The 20,449-nt window shown below is 48.5% G+C and overlaps 1 protein-coding gene across 2 annotated transcripts in view; it reads left to right on the top strand.

The window, feature by feature from the left end:
• The first annotated feature begins 2 nt into the window (after window positions 1-2).
• The window catches only part of MIDEAS (mitotic deacetylase associated SANT domain protein), a 71,931-nt gene continuing 51,484 nt past the window's right edge, over window positions 3-20,449 (top strand). Inside the window, exon 1 of one of the 2 annotated variants that reach the window (XM_035260976.3) lies at window positions 3-108. The gene's annotated coding sequence lies outside the window, so the exon portion shown is untranslated. Of the gene's footprint in view, window positions 109-244; window positions 1,887-20,449 lie in introns of those variants that run through there. The other variant, XM_054240166.2, reaches the window with a different exon arrangement.

Here is a 20,449-nt window from a genome sequence, read left to right as displayed (position 1 = left end):
CAAGGAAGTGACGACTGCGCCGTCCCGAGAGCAACAAAGTTTGAGTCTGCGGGTCGCGCTCGTCTGCACCCCGCGCCCCTCCGAGCCTCCCTGGGATCCGGCACGCAGGTGAGTCGCGGGCTCGCCGCCCCCTCCAGCCGGCGCCGGTGTGGGGCTCGGAATAGTTCTGGGGTTCCGGCTGGGCCGCGCGGGCGCGGATGTGGCTGGCCGGGTTGAGCTGGGCGTCGGGGTGCGGGGGCGCTTCAGTGAGGGAGCTCCGCAGCCCGGGTCTGGGCTCCGTGCTGCGCTGGTGTTGTCGCCTCTTTGCTGCGGGACTTCAAACAGCCAGGGCTGCAGCCGGGCCAGCTCCAGGAGCCGTTGGTGAGAGTAGGGGTGGGAGGAAGGGGCTTTCCGGGGCCTAGGTCTGGAGCCAGCCCTCCGCCCCGCGCCCCCATCCCTGCAGGCTGGGCGCAGCCAACTCGTTGCTTCCCTGGGAAACGACCTCTTCATTCTGTCAGCCCTCGTCGGGGGCGCAGGAAGGAAGTTAAAGGAACTTTCCCCCGACTTTTATTTGCTCGGCCTTCCTGGGACCAAGAGCAGAGTAGCTGGGAAGTTTGGGAAAACAACCCTACTCATTTCCAGGAAACAAAACCGGAATTGTCCCCAAGCCCCCTTGAAATGCTCCTTACTCCCCCTCCACCCTCCTCCCGAACCTGACAGTGATCGCTAAGGCCTAACACTTTGCAATTTAGCCATCAAAACTGTCAGCACACCCACGTACATATGTGAGTGTTTTCTATATAAAACTCAGAAACCCGCTTCCAGCGGACTTTGTGGCATCTCGTTCTTTTCTGTTTCCTAAAACTGCAAAGGCTGCAGGAATGTGCATGGGAACTTTGATGGTGGTTCCCGCCGCCCTCGGTAGCCTCGTGGCGCAGGGTTTTTTAAAGAACAGCTCAGAAGTTAGTGACATCCCTGCAGAGTAACTCGAGGCTGGCGGCCCGGGCCAGCGGTGAGACTGCAACTGTAGCGGCGGCAGGGACACGTTGGTGTGTGCAGGAAAGTGCGTTCGAGCCGTGGAGACTCGAGGTGGGGTGTCCTAGAGGTTGAATGGTGTAGTTCCTAGCAGCAGCTTCCTGCCGGCCTGTAATTACAGCGTGATTGCACAGTCAGGCATTGTTGGCGTGGATGTTTATACACAGGCTATTGTGCAAGACCTCGGTGGTGGCGAACAAAACGCAGCTTTGCCTTGCAAATGCGCAGGATAGATCTGGCTCTGAGCTGCAGTCTCCAAATTCTTTTTGCCCTTTAACCCTAGCTAGGTGATTTAGTTCTTTCCCTCTCTCTCACTTTTGACGACTTGCCCAAAACCTGTGATGTGGGGTGGACTCGGGAGGCTACTACACTCCTACCTTCAGCAGCCTGAAAACTCTCCGAGGAACTGTACCCTTATTTGCCTTCAGAGAAAATGTGGAATGACGTCAGCAGGAAAAGGAGATGGGAGATGGCTATCAGCCTCTCTAAACGGGAAAGCTGTTTGAATTAGCAAAATTGCACGGGTGGCTGGGTTGAGGCTGAGTTGCAAAGAGAACTCGTCAGACCATGTGTGACTGAGCCTGCGTGCTAGACTTTAAGACTGGAAGTGTCAGCTGCAGAAACTTAGTAGGTGGTGGGTCCTTAATTCCTTTATTGTGTTCTGGGCAAAGGGGAAACTCGTAAGTGCTGGCACTTGGTGTGTCTGTGCTGGTGGTCTGGATCTGGGAGGAGCAGAGGAGTGATTCATGCACATTTTCTCCAGAGGAGCCCCAAGGCCTGCTTTCTTAGCAGGGACTGTGGCACAGACCAGGGCCGGGGTCCGCACATCTGCAATGCTGCCTTGCAGGAACGGAGCCAAGCCGGCAAGTATGGTAAGAAGGCAATCAGTTTCTTGTTGAGGGGAATAACTGTATAGAGAGATTTAAAATACAGTTAAAAAAAAAAAGCATGTATTGGATTTGTGCAGGGCCATTGTTTTCACATTCTGAATCTCAACCTGATTACTCCCTGTCCTAGGCAGGAGATGCTCACAGGCAGCACTCGGACCAATTAGGTTGCTATGTGGCTAGGTGGTACCACCTCATGCTGGGCATGGGCAGCCTCTCTACTCAGAGTGGCGGGCACTGATGATTCCAGTGCACTGGAGTTTCTCCATGCCTGGCCTTTCTTCCAGCCAAGTATCTGAGCTTCACTTGGAGGAAAAATGCTGTTTTGCGGCCTCGTGCCAGGTGTGTGTCACGGGCACAGTGACCATTTGTCAAACCAAAACATTAGGGTACAGTCCCTGGCAGGTACCTGCGTGCTTCTAGAAACTCGAGAACAAACATGTAAAATCAGGACAGTTCTGGAAAGTCTGGCATGTATGGTCACAGTTGCCACAGGGGAATGAGGTTTGAGCAAAGCAGCGCTATGGTCGGAGTCACCCCAGGTTGCACAACCCTCTGCTCTAGAGACATTTAGTTTTTACTGAACTTGACTGTGAAGGTTCTGATTAGCTGGATCACCTGACCAGGACTGCCATATGAGGGCCTGATGGTGCCTGGTGCTAGTCTTGGGGGGCAGGAGAGGGGAGCATTCCCTTCTGACCCCAAAGCTTGAGTTTGCAGTCCTCTGTGTTAATGTAGAACTTACAGAGACTGAAAGTGCACCAAAGCCCTCCAGAGTGTGGCTGGGAGAGTGGAGGGGAGGGGCCCCTTGCAAAGGCCAGAGAAAGAGGGAAGCCAGCCTCCCCAGAGCTTTGGAGCCACCTGGAGCAGTGCAGGCCCCTCACCTTCAGTTCCCTCTGGCTGATTTTTGTGTGGAACTCTGGCCCTTTCTCTGGCTTGCTCAGCTTTGCCTTACCATACAGGGAGCCTGCCCCCAAGTTGCTACACAGAGACAGAATCTTAATCCTGACTTCCTCCTCCACCTTACCTAAATGCTACTTTATGACTTGTGTTGCTGTCCAGTTCACTGCCCCTGAGCAGCCCTGTCTGCTTCCTCGCCATGCACAATTAGGAACTACCGTGTAAAAGCTCTGATTCAAAACTTGACAGGGATTTAAAAAAGCTTTATTGTTCTAAGAGGAAAACATATTGGAGATAATTAGGGAACCCAGCAACTCTGGCAGAAACCCCGAGGTGCTGCTGAGAGAAGCCGATGCAGGAGTCTCCCAGAAAGGGTGGGCTTCAAAGGGTGGCCGCCCAGGGCCCAGTATTGCTATTTCCATTCATCTGCACCTTCCTGGCTGCCCCACATCCTACACCACAACCCAGGGTTTTGACATCACAGCTAACCTCCAAAAAAGGAGGCCGAACACCCCCAGCTAAAGAGGGTATTCCAGTCGCGTAAAAACGCGCTACAGTTTTCCAGACACCTTGGCTGGCAGTTCTGTCCTAGAGATTTGCTTCCTTTTTAAAAATGTGCCCCTCTTCATTTTTTGTTCTTACTGAAGCATCTCTTTGTGAGCCCCTTAAACCTTCTTTTTTCTCGTCTGCATGACACAGGGCAAACGCTTTACGACTTACTGTCTCAAGTGCCACTTGAAATTCACACAGGGCTTTGAATAAGCTTCGGATAAAGTCCTGCTCTGTAATCTCACTTAAAATGCCTCTTTGCCAGGGTCACCTTCCTGCCCAGCAACCTTCAATGGCTCCCCACTGTCTGCATGGTAAGGATCAAACTTCTAGGCCCTGGGCCCTTCTCCGTAGGGGTCTGCCTTTGCAGCTCTCCTGTCCTCTCGGCTCTGACCCAGTGACCCACTCTAGGTGTTTGGCCAAACCGCTGATGGCAAGCATTCCTACCTCCTGTGCTTCTCCAGAGGCCTGGAATGCCTCCTTTCTCTCATCCATGTGGCGCAGTCCTGCTCCCTTTCCAGTCCAGTTTGTGTCCCTCTACTTGAGAATTTCTCCCTGTCACATCCTGCGAGCGTCCCCCGGGACTCCAGCAACATCAGCCTGGGCCCTGTGCTGAGGAAAACCTTGAGGCCAGGACTAAGGATTTTCAGTTTCTCTTTTGGGACATGACTTTGATCATATGCCCTGTTCAGCTCAGTAAGTGAGCCTTTGGGTGAATAAATATTATAATTTTTTTTTTTTGAGACAGAGTTTTGCTCTTGTTGCCTAGGCTGGAGTACAATGGTGCCATCTCAGCTCACCGCAACCTCTGCCTCCTGGCTTCAAGTGATTCTCCTGCCTCAGCCTCCAGAGTAACTAGGATTATAGTTATACGCCACTACGCCTGGCTAATTTTGTATTTTTAGTAGGGACAGGGTTTCTCCTGTTGGTCAGGCTTGTCTTAAACTTCTGACCTCAGGTGATCTGCCTGCCTCTGTCTCCCAAAGTGCTGGGATTACAGGCATGAACCACTGTGCCTGGCGATAATTTTCAACTAAACTGGAAGCCCCTGTTTTATATATCTTTGTATCTCCAGGCCTGGTGCCCCACTCATAGCAAGTCTCGATATATGTTTTATGATGCTGATACAAAGGGCAGTGGCCATCAGATTTTGTGCACTTGAGTGTAGGCACACACACCCAAGCCAAGCACAAAGGCCATGGTTCCTGGTTTTAGTCCTGAACATGAAGCCAAGCCTGCCTCCTCTGCCTGTTAGCCGCTGTCAGCCTCCTGGCTTTGCACCTCATTGTTTTGCTCCATTTCCAGCATCTCTTTCCTGAGTGTCAGTGTCTGTCCAGCTTCGGCACTCCTTTTGTCCCAGTCAACCTGCCTGCCCCGTGATGCCCTATGCCTCTGCTCTGGTTCTGAGGGAAGATGGTTTGTTACTGGGGTTGGCCTGGCCTTCTGAGGAACCAGTCTGTTAGAAGAAGGTGGGACCAGCTCGCAGGCAAGATTTGTGAAGACAGCCAGGTGTGGTGGCTTACGCATATAATACCAGCACTTTGGGAGGCTGAGGTGGTAGGATCACTTGAGCCTAGGAGTTCAAGACCAGCCTAGGCAATATGGCAAGATCTCTTCTCTACAAAAAATACAAAAATATTAGCCAGGCATGGTGGCACGTGCCTGTAGTCCCAGCTACTTGGGAGGCTGAGATAAGAGGACTGCATGCCACTGTACTGCAGCCTGGGTGACAGACCCTGTCTCAAAAATAAAAAATAAAAAAAGACTATGAGGAGGGCAAAGAGAGGCTTCTTGGTTGGCTGGATGCTTGTTTTGCCAAGACAGGTGTTGAACATACAAAATTAGGCTAAATTATAAAACTGAGTTTTGGGGAGATCCTGGCTGAACCCCAGCATTGGACTTGGCTAGGAGGACTGTGTTGCTTCAGCCAGTCTTCACTCTGTTAATCACAATCTTGCCTCATAAGCCAGATTCTTTCTTTTTTGAGAAGTAATTTGCATACCATAAAATGCACCTATAAGCTAAATTCTTTTAAAATTTTGTTTTATTTAAAAATAGAAACTGGTAAATTCCTTTTTTTTTTTCACTCAACCCAGGCTGGAATGAAGTGGTGTGATCTTGGCTCACCCCGCACCCTGGGTTTAAGTGATTCTCCTGCCTCAGTCTCCAGAGTAGCTGGGATTATGGGCATCGGCCACCATGCCTGGCTAATTTTTGTATTTTTAGTAGAGATGGAGTTTCCCCATGTTGGCCCTACTTGTCTCGAACTCCTGACCTCAGGTGATCCATTAGCCTTGGCCTCCCAAAGTCTTGGGATTACAGGCATGAGCCACTGTGCCCAGCCTGAGGTCAATTTTAATTGAACGTTCTTAATAAATATAAAAGGGTGAAACTAGGATTTACATATTTCTGAAAAGTTATATATAAACTGAATTTAATCAACATTTTTTCAAATCTGCTATTTTACAAAATAATCAAGTTTTAGAACTGGATAGGATCTTACGAACTATTATCATCCAGCCCCGGTTTTATAGTAACTGCAGTAACAATATCTCCGATAATCCCCTGGTTAAGGATTTAAAGCCCAGAAGGAAACCTGTGCTAACTCTCATTTTAACTGAGGCTTAGAGAGGATAAGTTTCTTCTCCAAGTTCACACAGCTGTTGAATGGAAAAGTCAGGCATAAACTCCATACTTCCTTTCCACTGGCCATCCTGCATTGATAATTCGTCATCATAATCACCGGTTTCATCAGGTCTATTTGTAAACCAAGGATTCCATCTCCTCAGTTTCCTTAAGGCAGTACTCAAAGATTTAAAAAGATGAAACTTTAAAATGAAAAAACCCAACAAACTGGGGGTGAAGAAGAGGTCTTTAAGAAGGGAGTGAGATGTGTATTTAATAGTTTTTACAATTATATTATCTCATTGTAGTCTTAGTGGATTTTTTTTTTTTTTTTTGAGACAGAGTCTCCTTCTGTTGTCCAGGCTAGAGTGCAAGGGTGTGATCTCGGCTCACTGCAACCTCCGTCTCCTGGGTTCGAGCAATTCTTCTGCCTCAGCCTCCCGAGTAGCTGGGACTAGAGGTGCACACCACCACGCCTGGCTAATTTTTGTATTTTTAGTAGAGACGGGGGTTTCACCATATTGACCAGTCTGGTTTTGAACTTCTTAACTAGTGATCCACCTGCCTCAGCCTCCCAGAGTGCTGGGATTACAGGCATGAGCCACTGCACCTGGCTGTCTTAGTGGATCGTAATTGCTATCAAAGTCCCCAAAGTTTCCTACCCAGACTCAGTTGGCCAGCAAGATCACTTACTGTTTTCTTAGTGCAGAACATGGGTTGGACAACACCAAGAAGACAGAGGAATGCTCCCAGTTCCCAAGAGACAGGCAGGAGAAGGCCCAGGAACACAGACCTGGCACTCCTTGAACAGCCAGTTAATGCAGGACCAGCCGTCCTCATCGGGCATTTATGGAAGAGCTGCAGGGCTCTCAGCCATGTGTGGCACAATGAGGGTGCAGAGCGGAGTCCCATGTGCTTCTTGCCCCCAGAAGCCTTCAAGCCTAGCTCCTGAGATAGGTCACACCCATCCCTGAGTGAGTGAAAGAATGAAGAACCTGAGGGAAAGTCCCTTATAAACCATGATAGGGAAAGTCACTAATGTTATGTCTATGACCACTTTTCTTTCTCTCTGTAACTGGGGAAGTCAGATCCTAAATGCCGTGTGGTCAGCACAGCTTCCTTAGAGAGATGTTGGAAGAAATCCTGAGTCTTTTCCACTACCTCTAGAGCAAGTGGAAGAGGGTGGGATGAGGGAAGAACTGAATGAGAGTGGATCTATCACTGGGAGAATAGAATTTGGTGAAGTGGCATTTTCTGGGGGTCAAATTCTAAAGTCAGTATGTAAGGTGAAATATAAAAATATAACAAAAGAGTAACCTTGAAAGTCCTTTAGGATGGCACCAGGTAGGCAACAGTCACACAGGTTCTTGATACTTAAATTCACCTTAGCCTGTTCCTCTAATTCTGGAAGAAGTTGCACTTTTTTTTGTTGTTGAAACGGAGTCTTGCTCTGTTGCCTAGGCTGGAGTGCAGTGGTGCAATCTAGGCTCACTACGACCTCCGCCTCCTGGGTTCAAGCGATTCTCCTGCCTCAGCCAACTGAGTAGCTGGGACTACAGGTGCCTGCCACCAAGCCTGGCTAATTTTTAAATTTTTTTATTTTTAGTAGAGATGAGGTTTCACCATGTTGACCAGGCTGGTCTTGAACTCCTGACCTCAAGTACTCCACTTGCCTCAGCCTTCCAAAGTGCTGGGATTACAGGTGTGTGCCAACCATACCCGGCTGTTTCTCCTTGTTCTATTCTGTTTTTTTTTTTTTCCTTTTCCTCCAACCTCCCCAACTCCCTTCTTCCTCCTTTCTTCTTTTGACTTCTCTCTTCTGCTAAGCTTGACCATTTGAATTTGCATAAGTTAAATGAACATGTGAAGATATTCCATTGTCCTGTGTCTCATGAGAAGGTCATGGGGGCTGTAAGTTAGGAAATCATCATATGAGATTAAGGAAGGAAGGCTCTTAGACTAAGTTGGCAGTGTGTGATGGAGAGGAGATCCATGGAGTAGGTTTTGCACTGCAGCTATATCATCCAGGCTCGCTGATGAAAAACTTGTGCTTGGGTTGACCCAGCCTTGGTGTGGGGCTGGGAGGGGGCAGTGCCCATGTGCAGCAGACACTTTGCACTAAGGCCCTCACCTTCCATGTCCCCTCCCCAGCCTCCCCATCGCAGGCCACTGCAAGAAGCTTGCAAGGAATGGACTAGCAAGAGGTGTCTGCTTCCTCTGTGGCCTCCCCATAGCACATGCTCTGGAACAACCTAGAAGCCAATAGCCACTCCCCAACCCCCTCTTCCACTTGCACTAGGGGTGGTGGAAAGGCTCAAGACTTCTTCCACCATCTCTCTAAGGAGCTGTGCTGACCACATGACATTTGGGATCTGACTTCCCCAGTTACGGAGGAAAAGAAGAGTAGCTATAACCCTAACAGTAGTGACATTCCCCATCATGGTTTATAAGGTGCATTCCATCAAATTCTTTATTCTTTCACTCACTCATGCATTGATTGAGCCCTTACTGTGTACTTGGCTCTGTGCCTGGTACTGGGGATATGAAGGTAAAGAAGCTTCAGGCCCCCACTTTAAGGTACTCATGATCTGTGAGGGAGACAAACATCTACACAAGCCAAGAACAGTTAAGTGCTACAGGAGTCAATGTCAGCACGTTCGGGGGGGCTCCTGGGCTCAGAGGAGAGGACTGGTCACCCACTTCTGCCGCAGCCAGGGGAGAGAAGCATGTCAGGAAAAGTTTAGGACAGCCCCAGTGCCATGCACGGTTCTTGTGTCTGGTGAATGCTGTGGAATGAATGAAATGAGAGGTGTCCTGGAGAAGCTGTTTGAGCTGAGTGCTAAGAAATGAGTAGGCGTCCGCCAGTTGGCAAAGGGAGTCAGGGCATTCTAGGTCCAGGGAGCAGCTCAGACAAGGTCCTGGAGACACAACACAACACCATTTACTTTGGGAACTGCAGGTGGTGAGGCAGTGGAGCATGGCTGGGAGGGATGCAGAAAGGGGCAGGCAGGGCCAGGTCGTGGGCAAGAGGAGCCCATGTGCAGGGAGAAGGAGATGCTGGCATAGTCCAGGTCTTAGATCTGCCCACAGCAGAGGCTGACTGTAGCTAAACTGAGGAGAAAAGAAATGTATGGGAAGGCTATCTGGTGGCTCACTGAATGTCCGAGAAGGCTGGAGAACGAGGCTCAAAAATTGATCAGGACTCATGGGAAGTTGGGTGACTGGAACCAAATCCAGGGTGATACTGCTGCTGACGTGGCATCACTGCTGCCAGCAGACCTGGATGCTGCCACCCCCTCCAAAATGAGTACTGAACTCTCCCCACTTTTTGTGCCACTAGCTCCAGAGGCAAAGCTTAGGCTGAGCATGTGTTTGGCCCTGCTTAAGTCACGTTCGTGCTATTGTGATTCTGAAGAGCAAGGCTCTGGAGGCTGCAGCCTACCCAGCAGAGTGGAGCTCTGCCTCCTCTCAAGACTCACAGCCCCAGGTGCCTGCAACCAGGGGAGGGGTGCAAATGCCAGGTGGACAGGTGCCTCCCATAGAGCCTGGAGCCCATTCTAGCCCTCAAACTGAGATGGTGGGGTAGTTCTAGATGTGGGAAGAGGAGACAGGGCATCCCCCTTAGGCCACTGAAAACATCCACATCTTTTTTTTTTTGTTTTAAATTTAAATAGAGGTGGGATTTTGCCATGTTGCCCAGGCTGGTCTTGAACTCCCCGGCTCAAGTCAGCCTCCCACCTTAGCCTCCCAAAATGTTGGGATGACAGGCATGAGCCACCATGCCTGGCCAACATGCACATCTTGAGCTTAATCTGTTCAGTCATCTTTCTGAATCCTTAGCCTCCCACTGAGCTTCAGGAATGTTATATGCCCAGGAGATCTGAGTGTTTTATTAGTAAATGGAATTCTCTTCTGGAATCTGAACTATTCCAGTGGAAAAGGGAGATTATCCCAACATCTGGATCCTCCCTGCACATTTGATTCCACTTGGAAAACTTCAGTGCTGCTTTCCGAGGACAGAGGCCAAGGCTTGGCTCTAACAGGCAGTTACAGCTTGAATTCTGCTTCTTCCCCAAGGTGGGGCGAGACTCTTGGAGCCACCTGGTGTTTGGGAGGTGCCACTTTGCTTTTCAGACTAGAAGTTGGAGTTCTGACTTCAGGCTTGGTTTGTGGAACAGTCGAGGCCCCTGGTGTCTGAGCTGCCCAGGTGACCTCTCCATTTCTGAAGATGTCACCCTGGTTGAGATGCTACCCTGTCTCCTGTCTGAGAGTGCTAAAGGAGCTAGGGCTTTGACTGGGGCTGTCAGCATCACCTGTCACATCCTGCCTAGTTTCCTCATCCAGAAAAAACAAGAGGTGTCGGATAAGGTGAGCTCCAGCTCCCTTCTTGCCCTCACTCAGACCCTCTGGGTATAACTCTTCAAAGCAAGGGCACCTTGACTAAATTTTGGTCATTCAGTTCCATTAATCTTAGACAGAGGAATTAATTTTCTTAAAAAAGAAAAATGCAGTTTTGAACTTACCAGCTCTCTGATGCCAGTGTTTCAAGACTTCCCTGGGAAAGCGGGAAGCTGCTGCCCCCAGGAAACTGGATGTGTCATGAGCTGGGTTCTGGACTGGAAGTGATTCCTGATCCTGAGGGTTGGTAGGCAAAGTATGGCCAGGTTGACTCCCAAAGGGAGGGAGCAGGAACCTTCCTAGTTCCTGGCCAGTGTTGGTTCTGGCCTAGTTTACTCTGCCCATTTTTGTCCAGATGAAGTGAAAATGTACTAAAAGCAGCATTAAAGTGGAAAAGAAGTCTCAAAGGACCTGAATTATTTTACTAAAACACAGCTTTGGTCATGTTCCCCCATCTTAACCTTTGAGAGCTGCCCAAGTCCTACAGAAGGAGCCCCGCACTCTTCAGAATGGCGTACGTGCCCTTGTTTGAGCCCTGGCCCACCTTTCTGGCCTTTTTCTTACCACTGCCCCTTCCCTAGCATGGCCCTTTTTGTTCCAGCCAGCCTCTCACTGCCCCTGGACGCACTTCTCTCCTCTTGTTATACGCTCTAGGTCTTTGCTTATTGCGATCTCTTCCACATAGAATGCCCTCAGTGCTCTTTTTCTTCTGGCAGCTGCCCACAGGGCCAGCCAGAAGTCACCTGCTCCATGCTGCCTTCCTGAGTTGCCACCGTGCAATTGGAACTCCCCCCCTGCAGGATGCTGGGGTCAGTTGCAGGAGTGCCTGGCTCCCCACCACCTTGGACCTGTGGCGGGCACACAGTAGGTGTCCTGTGACAGGGACCGGAAGGGCCACCTGAGGGGTTGTGAGGGAGCATTGGGCAGGCCCAGGACCTAGTCTGTGTCTGGCGGACTGTGTGCTTGGTGAGCTGGCTGTCTGCATGACATCTCCAGCCTCCCTTAGCGCCTGCTGGTGGGGCTGCCACCTTGGCTGCTCTGCTCTTTGCTTGGGCCTGTCAGCAAGACCCTGGTGAGAGTAGGGAGAGAATTTGGGGGTGTAAAACCTGTACCGGCACCCCACTCACACTGAAGAGGCATCTGAGTGTGTGCCACCATGCCTGGCTAATTTTTTTGTATTTTTAGTAGAGATGGGGTTTCACTTTGTTGGTCAGGCTCGTCTCGAACTCCTGACCTTGTGATCCGCCCACCTTGGCCTCCCAAAGTGCTGGGATTAAAGGCATGAGCCATCGTGCCCAACAAGACTGGGGCTCTTTAAAGTGAAAGTCCTGCCCAACTTGGTCATGAGGCAGTCAGGACAGGCTGTGGCTCTTCCTGTTTCTGGGAGGAGGAGCACATCCTCCTGACAATGATTGCAGGGTGCAGTAGGAGCCCCAAAGCAGGGATTGCAGTCTCCATCTCTCTGTGAAATGAGGGGATTAGACTACAGGGGGATCTTTCCTGCTTGAAAATTCCTGTGAATGGAGCCTGGCAGGCAGTGTCTTTATGGTGCCTCGTAGTGGGAGCTGGGGTTGTCACTCAGAGGCTTCCTGTTATTATCCCAGGTCCAGTCTGGAGTAAAACAGCATGATATTGGTTCACTGCAACCTCTGCCTCTCAGGTTCAGGCGATTCTCCTGCCCCAGCCTCTCCAGTAGCTGGGACTACTGGTGCCTGCCACCACCCCCAGCTAATTTTTGTATTTTAGTAGAGTTGGGGTTTCACCATGTTGGCCAGGCTGGTCTCAAACTCTTGTCCTCAAGTGATCCACTGGCCTCAGCCTCCCAAAGTGCTGGGATTATAGATGTGAGCCACCACGCCCGGCCTCTCTTTCTTTAAAGACTTTTCTTTCTTGAAGTTGAGCCACCCTTAGTGCTTAGGCCGCACATACATGGGCCTGTTGGACCACTGGTGAGCACAGGCTTATGTTTTGCAGAGTATGTTTCCGGAACCTAGAAGCACATGGTATCCCCTGAATCCCCTTTAGGAACCCACGAATGTGTGTGTTTGTTCTGGGCCCCTGGAAGATCAGGTTGGAGAAGGTTGAGTGGTGGATGGAGTGGGTTGATGTCCAGGGAAGGGTTGGATCATTTTGGGAAGGACAGAATGTGTATCTGTCTTTGTTTCTGACACCACGGGGCCTGCTCTCCTCTCCCGACTCATTCCAGCCTCTACGTTCCTGTCCACACCTCTCTGTCCTCCTTCTTCATCCCTCCGTAGCAAATCAATTGTATTACCTCCAGTATCCGCCAATCATAGGGTATGCTGAATACCAGGCACACTGAAGAGCTGGGAAAAGAGCATTATAAGAGTAGACCCTGATTGGTAGGATTGAGAGGTGCTGTCAAGAAAACTACTTCTGAAAATAGATAATGCAGGTAACTCACAAAGAACAAATATATATATTTAAAATGTACTAGAGGCTGAGCATGGTGGCTCACACCTGTAATCCCAGCACTTTGGGAGGCCGAGGTGGGTGGATCATCTGAGGCGAGGAGTTAGAGACCAGTCTGGCCAACATGGAGAAATGCTATCTCTACTAAAAATACAGAATTAGCTGGGTGTGGTATTGTGTGCCTGTAATCCGAGTTACTTGGGAGGCTGAGGCAGGAGAATTGCTTGAACCAGGGAGGCAGCGGTTGCAGGGAGGCAGAGGTCATTCAGCTGAGATGGCGTTGTTGCACTCCAGCCTGAGTAACAGAGTGAGACTGTCTCAAAAAAAAAAAAAAAAAAAATATATATATATATGCATATATATTATATATACTAGAACTTGAAGCTCTGTAAAAAATGTTAATTTCCTTTGGTCTATTAGTATTGCTCTTGGGAATTTATTCTAAGAATAAAGAATTTATTAATTCTAAAAAGGAAAAGAGTTCTAAAACAATGATTTTTATTATTATTATTTTTTAAATCTCATACCTTCCTGCACACCAAACAAAGATATTTATAGCAACATTGCTTAAAATAGAAAAAAAAAACCCAAAACTGATGGGTTCATGATACCTAGACTCAGTGAGTATTGTGTCATTGTTATATTAATGTGAAGATAATGTCGATTCTTGGGAAAATGTTGATGAATTTAGTTGAAAAAAAGTAAAACACGGAATTGCATGTGCACTTGATAAGTGCATAAAAACTGATTACACTGCCTATAGTAAAAATTGACATGATGCAGATAACTGGGTTTAGGCAAAAATGTTATGGGTAGAGCATGTGTATGTTTGAAATTGCTGTAATAATTTACATAGCATCTTTTTTTTTTTTTTTTAAGACAAGGCCTTAACTTCAAAGACTTTGGATTTGGGTTGGAAGGAGGCCAAGGGGGGTGGGACTCCCATCTGTTACTACCAGGAAGACCAAACAGCTCTGTCTTATCAGCTACCGGCACTGCATGCAGGGGCTGGAGAATTCAGATGGCCTGACTTCACAGGCTGGCTAACTGAGTAACTCTGAGGTTCACAGCGTAGACTCTGCCCCCAACCCCCAGTTGGCTCAGGGCCCCAGACCATTTTCACACCTGCGTTTTCATGGAACCAGCCCAGTGAGCACGCGAGGCTTTGAGCCACTCGCCCACTCACCTCTGGGCTGCCTGGTACTGCAGGCCCCTGCCATAGTGGGAGAGGAAGCTGAGTCTCTCTTCTGCCGTTCCAACTGGCAGCAAGGAGGGTGTGCTTTGCTAATTGAACTCCTGAAGCCTTTTCTAACCCAGGTGGGGTCCTAGTGAGGTAGTGTCTTGCGCACTTACATTGTTGCACATATTAATTGAAGTGTTGAATTTAGTTGCTCTTTAGTGCTAGCCACATCCATCCAGTTCACATCTGACCTAGCACACAGGGCCCTCTGACCCATGTCTTGCCATGAGATCTGCTGGGATGTGCAGCTGCAGGTATGGGCGTGGGGCTGAGCAGCTGACTTCTGAGCACCTTCTCCTATCTCTGTGGCATCTCAGAATCTCTGGAGGTGGTGAATGGACTTCTCACCACCACTCCCCTTGTGTGTAGTAGCCTTTTCTTCTGAGTGGGGAGCCTTTCTTTCTTAACACGTGGAGTGTTTATTTGGAGGGCCCATGATCATCCTGTCACTGTGACCAGCACAGGAATGTGACCAGGGCAGAGACATCTTGGTGTTGTGCAGAGTCCCCAGGTGGCTGGCAGCTGGAGAGCTCCCAGCGTACCTTGAGTTTGCAGGTTTGAGCCTGCTAAACTCCGCCGGACAGAGTATGTGTGCAGCAGACCCAGCTGGGGCCCTGGTTATCTCCAGTGTATATCTGCTAATGCCAAATTCCAGACCTGTCAAAGACTGGAGTGTTTTTGTTCTGTGATCAGGTTGAAGTAGAACCTTGTGGCTGGAGGTGGACTAGGGTAAGAATGAAAATGGAAAGTGTATGGGCTCAGGGCATGTCTGGATGCTCATAAGGGGTACTCAGGCCAGTTTCATGTCCTCCATGACAAACGATGGCTGTGTGTGTGTGTGTGTGTGTGTGTGTGTGTGTGTGTGTGTTTGGAAGTGGAGGTGGGGACTATCTCTGTGCTTTTCTAGAATATCGTGTTTATTCCTAGATGCCCTGGCCCCATCTTCACACCCTGCAGTGGCATTGAGCCTGGTTCTGATCATTGCTAGTCATGTGAATATTAAATGCCATAGTGTCTAAGGAACAAGCTGCCTTCTTAAGCCCAGGCCCTCGCAATAACTGTTCCTCTCAGTTCCCTAATTTAGAGACCACGTGTGTGCCCCCGGGTTGTCAGCAGCTTGGTTTTTTGAAGCTTGAAACACATTTCCATAGAAACAATGCTATAAATGGTGGTTGGGTGCCTAGGCTAGCCCACAAAGAGCACTGGTGTCACCTCAGAGGTTGCTGAAATAAAGTATTAGTGAAATTGAGAGCTCAATGCAGTAGAGTTAGTACCCAGGATGCTGGAAGTTAATTGGTGTGGGTTTATTTGTATAATTTTGTTTCTTTTGGTAAGAGGTGTATTTCAAAGCTCTCCAGCTAAGGGACGCTCTGGAGGCACTCCTTCCCCACACCTTCCCTGCCCAGTCACAGTCTCTCCTCTTCCAGTTTACATTCCTTCTTCTTTCCTCATCAAGCCAGGGGCCTGGACCTACCTGCCCTCTGGTATGTTGATGACTAGGGAATCCTGTTCAGTGACCCTTACGTCATCATCATCACCATCATCATCATCATCACCATCATCATTATTGTTGTATAAATCATCTCGATCAACTTAACATAATAAATGTGACACCTATTTAGAATTATCTTCTGATTGCTTTTAATGTTCCTGTGAAGTTTTAACACATAAGTCTGCCTGACATATTTTTTGGTGCTGATTTCATCACTCAACATGACTTCACAAAATAGTTTAATCAGATAGTTTCCCTCTGTCCACCCTTTCACATTTCGTTCGGTTCCCCTTCCTTACTGCACCATAATCTGAATGGGCTCTATATACAGGTGCTATGGAGCATCTTTTGTAAAAACTTCCTTGTGGTGACATTTTAGATTATTTTTATGGGATATAGTCCGCCGATTGTAATTACCTGGTCAGTGTTTTAAACTCTTACAACACTAAATATATATACCTACTATATATCTGCAAAAATTAAAACAAAAAAACCCAGCCAGGCAAGGTGGCTCATGCCTGTAATTTCAGCACATTGGGAGGCTGAGGTGGGTGGATCACCTGAGGTCAGGAGTTCGAGACCAGCCTGGCCAATATAGTGAAACCCTGTCTCTACTGAAAACACAGAAATTAGCCAGGTATGGTGGTGCACGCCTATAGTCCCAGCTAGTCGGGAGGCCGAGGCAGAAGAATCGCTTGAAACTGGGAGGAGGAGGTTGCAGTGAGCCAAGATCATGCCATTGCACTCTAGCCTGGGCGACAGAGCAAGACTCTGTGTCAAAAAAACAAAAACAAAAAACCTCTCTTGCAACACAATGCCAAATCACATTCTAGAAAGATTTAAACTGTTTATGGTAGCTCAGCAACGTATATACAGCTGCCCTGACAATAGCACCTCTCCTGTTTTATTTATTTACTTATTTTCATGTTGGGGCGGGCCATAATAGGGCCTTAATGGTGTTCCAATTTGCATATCCTAAATTGCTGCTGATGTAGGTTTTTCCTCTCCATGATTTACTGACACATGTTTCCTTATGTGTCAAACCCTGCTCACGTCCTGTGACTGCAGAGCCTCCTGCTTCATTTCTCCCCTTGAACCACTTTCCTGTTGGGAAATGGCAAGTCCTCTCTTCCTCACAAGCCCCACCCCTCATCTTGTCTAACTCATCTCGATACCTGCCTGGCTTACCATCTCAGTGACTCTGGGGAGGGAGTAAGAGGTCAGACCCTGGGGGCCCTTGTGATGGAGGCCACAGGGCAGGAGGCAGATGCAAGCGAGATCCTGGGAGGAGCTACAGGTTGTTAGAGCTGGAGGGGGCACTGGAATGCATCTGGCCCAGGGATTACATGGTCAGAGGCCAGCAGGGAACAGAGGGGATGAAATTACAGAGTGTCATGATAAATGACAATGACTCGTAGCCTAGGAAGGGGTAGAATCTTTGGAAAATTGGAAAGTCCGTCCCTCTTAAGCACCCCTCCCTGGCAGTGCAACTCAGCTCCACCTTCAAAAAGGAGACTTACAATTTTTTTTCCAGGACAAACCAGAAGTTCTGATTTTTAGTTTGTCTTCTGATTTTAAAAAAATGTTAGCAATAGGCTGTGCATCGTGGCTCATGCCTGTAATCCCAGAACTTTGGGGCTGAGGCTGGCAGGATCACCCGAGGTCAGGAATTCGAGACCAGCCTGGCCAACATGGTGAAACCCCATCTCTACTAAAAATACAAAAATTAGCTGGGTGTGGTGGTGTATGCCTGTAGTCTTAGCTACTGGGGAGGCTGTGATAGGAGAATCGCTGAACCTGGGAGGTGGAGGTTATGGTAAGCGACAGAGTGAGACACATTGTGTCTCAAAAAAAAGAAGTTGGCAATAAATTCAGTTAAAATAAAACATAATATGTGGGTCAAATAAAACATATATGAGGGAAAGTGGCCCATGAGGCTCCAGTCTGTCATCCTTCATATTATTAAACTTCCTCATTGGGAAACACAGGTCCAGAGAGGTATCTTCATGTAGCAGAGAGAAGGCTTCACATGGTCCAGAGGTCGAATGCCATCTGTATGACCTTGGGAGAGCTGTTTTACCTTCTTGAACCTCAGCTTTCTTATCTATAAAATGGGGGAAATGGCTTCCTCCAGGGTGCTGGGGTTGGACCCAGTAGGTTCATATCATCTCAAGCATGTATTTTTTATTTTAAAACTTTTTTGAGACAGGGTCTCTCTCTGTCACCTAGGGTAGAGTGCTGAGGGCAGTGGCATGATCTCGTCTCACTGCAACCTCTGCCTCCTTGGCTCAAGCAAATCCTCCCACCTCAGCCCCCCAAGTAGCTGGGACTACAGGAACACACTACCATCCCTGGATAATTTTTGTATTTTTGGTGGAGACAGAGTTTCACCATATGACCCAGGCTGGTTTTGAACTCCTGAGCTCAAGCAGTTCACCCACCTTGGCCTCCCAAAGTGCTGGGATTACAGTTGTGAACACTATGCCAGGCCATTGTGAAGCATTTAGTACCTGCTCCATAGATGAGAGAAAATCCCGTGTAGGTCATCCAGAAAATTAGAGGAAGAACTAGGTTTAGAACCTTTCTTCATGCCTCCCAATGCAGAGCTTGTTCCACGTTACAGGGGCCTACTTTCATGGGAGTTTCCAGAGGTGTCTGGACACAGGGGTCCTTCTTATCTCTGGGAAATTGTAGGTTATCTTATGAGAACTTTTTTTTGTCTTCTTCAGACAGACAGTTTCCTCATGTTGCCCAGTCTGGAGTGCAATGGTGCAATCATAGCTCACTGCAGCCTCAAACTCCTGTGCTCAAGCAGTCCTCCCACCTCAGCTTCCTGAGGAGCTGGGGACTACAAGTGCATGCCACCCTATCTTGCTAATTTTTTTGATTTTTTTTTCGAGACAGGTCTTGCTGTGTTGCCCAGGCTGGTCTCAGACTCCTAGCATGAAGTGTGATCCTCCTGCCTCAGCTTCCCAGAGGCTGGGATTACAGGCCTGAGCCACCATGCCCAGCCCCATGACAACTTGTTTGCCCAACAGCTATTGAGCTCAGATAATCGGCATCATAGTGGGCTTTGCAGTGCAAGCCCCAGAATCTAGAAGACTGAGCCTCAGTAGTTACTGATAATAGTAATACCATATACTACTGAAACTAAGAAGCCATTGATTAAAAGATGTAGTGTTATGGCCAGGTGCAGTGTCTCACACCTGGAATCCCAGCAGTTTGGGAGGATGAGATGAGCTGATCCACGAGGTCAGGAGTTCGAGACCATCCTGCCCAACATGGCAAAACCCCTAAAAATACCTCTACTAAAAATACAGAAATTAGCTGGGCATGGTGGCTCATGCCTGTGATCCCAGCTACTCAGGAGGCTGAGGCAGGAGAATTGCTTGAACCTGGGAGGCAGAGGTTACAGTGAGCTGAGATTGTGCCACTGCACTCCATCCTGGGCCACAGAGCAAGACTCCATCTCAAAAAAAAAAAAAAAAAAAAGCTGTAGTGTTATTTTCTGTATAGCTAAGAAACAGGCCAGGTGTGGTGGCTCACACCTGTAATCCCAGCAGTTTGGGAGACTGTGGCGGGTGGATCACTTGAGGTCAGGAGCTTAAGACCAGCCTGGCCAACATGATGAAACCCCATTTCTACTAAAAACATCAGAATTAGCCAGGTATGGTGGCGAGGGCCTGTAGTCTCAGCTACTTGGGAGGCTGAGGCAGAAGAATCACTTGAACCCAGAAGGTGTAGGTTGCAGTGAGCCAAGATTGCGACATTGCACTTCAGCCTGGGTGGCAGAGTGAGACTCTAGCTCAAAAAAAAAGGAAGAGGAAGAGCTGCTAATTAAACTATATAAGCTATCAATTGTAAGAGGCATCTTGATTTCAGAGATGCTAAAGTGTAGGAAATGTGTATCTTAGAATCAATGAAATAGAATAGTAATAAAAGTAACTACGATCTATTACATTGTATTGCTTACTTTAAATATTCACATATACTGTTTTATTCATGCATTTATCAGCAGGCATTCACTGAGCACCCACCATGTGCAGGCACTGTGTAGATACCAGGGATACCAAGGTGAGGAAGGTCTAGGCTGTGCCCTTCAGGAACTCCCATCCTAGCAGATGGCACTGTGATCCCAGATATGGTGCAATAAGCAGTTGTGGAACAATGTGTAGGTGATGGAGTAAAGATAAACAGAGGATGCCATGGGAGTTTAGGCAACAGAGTGGCTGTTCTGGTCCTTAGGAGCAAAGACAGATGTTTGGGTGCATGGGATTTATTTAAGAAATGCTCTCTGGAGGAAGGGAGGAAGTGGGGAGGGGAAGCAGGACAGAGCTGGGGAAGAAGCCAAGCAAGGAGGTGTGTGTTGCAGCTGGAGCATGAATTGCACCACTACAGAGTTGGTCCCAGCAAAGGCCCCTTTTGAGAAGCGGGTAGCTGTGAGTCCTTGGAAGTCAACACTCAGAGCACCTCGGGGACAGTGCACCAACTTTACAAAGTAGATCTGGGAGGGTTCCAACAGCATACACTCCAGTGGCCTTCCTCTACTTGAAGGAGTCAATGAAAGAAGGCTTCATGGAAGAGCTGGCATTAAGGTCAAGTCTGGAGGGAGATCTGGGTGTGGGTTAATGTGGGGATCAAGGTGGTGAGAGAAGGAGCATGTGTGAAGATGTGAGGGTGAGAATGCAGGCATCTTGGAGAACTTCAGGTTGTTTAGCAGTGTGGGCTGAGGCTGGAAAGTGGGGCATAGCCAGATCGTGTGGGAAAGGTGCCTAACAGTCTAGCTAACAGTCTCAGCTTTATGCAGTAGATGATGGGAGCTACTCAAGAGAGGTGTGATCGCTCTGATGGCAGTGTGGATGGTAAAGTGTGCAAAACTAGAAGCAAGGAAATCAGTTAGGAGATGAGAAA

The sequence above is a fragment of the Callithrix jacchus genome, chromosome 8 (genome assembly GCF_049354715.1).
Source record: "Callithrix jacchus isolate 240 chromosome 8, calJac240_pri, whole genome shotgun sequence".
Lineage (NCBI taxonomy): Eukaryota > Metazoa > Chordata > Mammalia > Primates > Cebidae > Callithrix > Callithrix jacchus.
The sequence above is the reverse complement of the archived record's forward strand: the minus strand, read 5'-3'. Positions and strand labels throughout refer to the sequence as shown.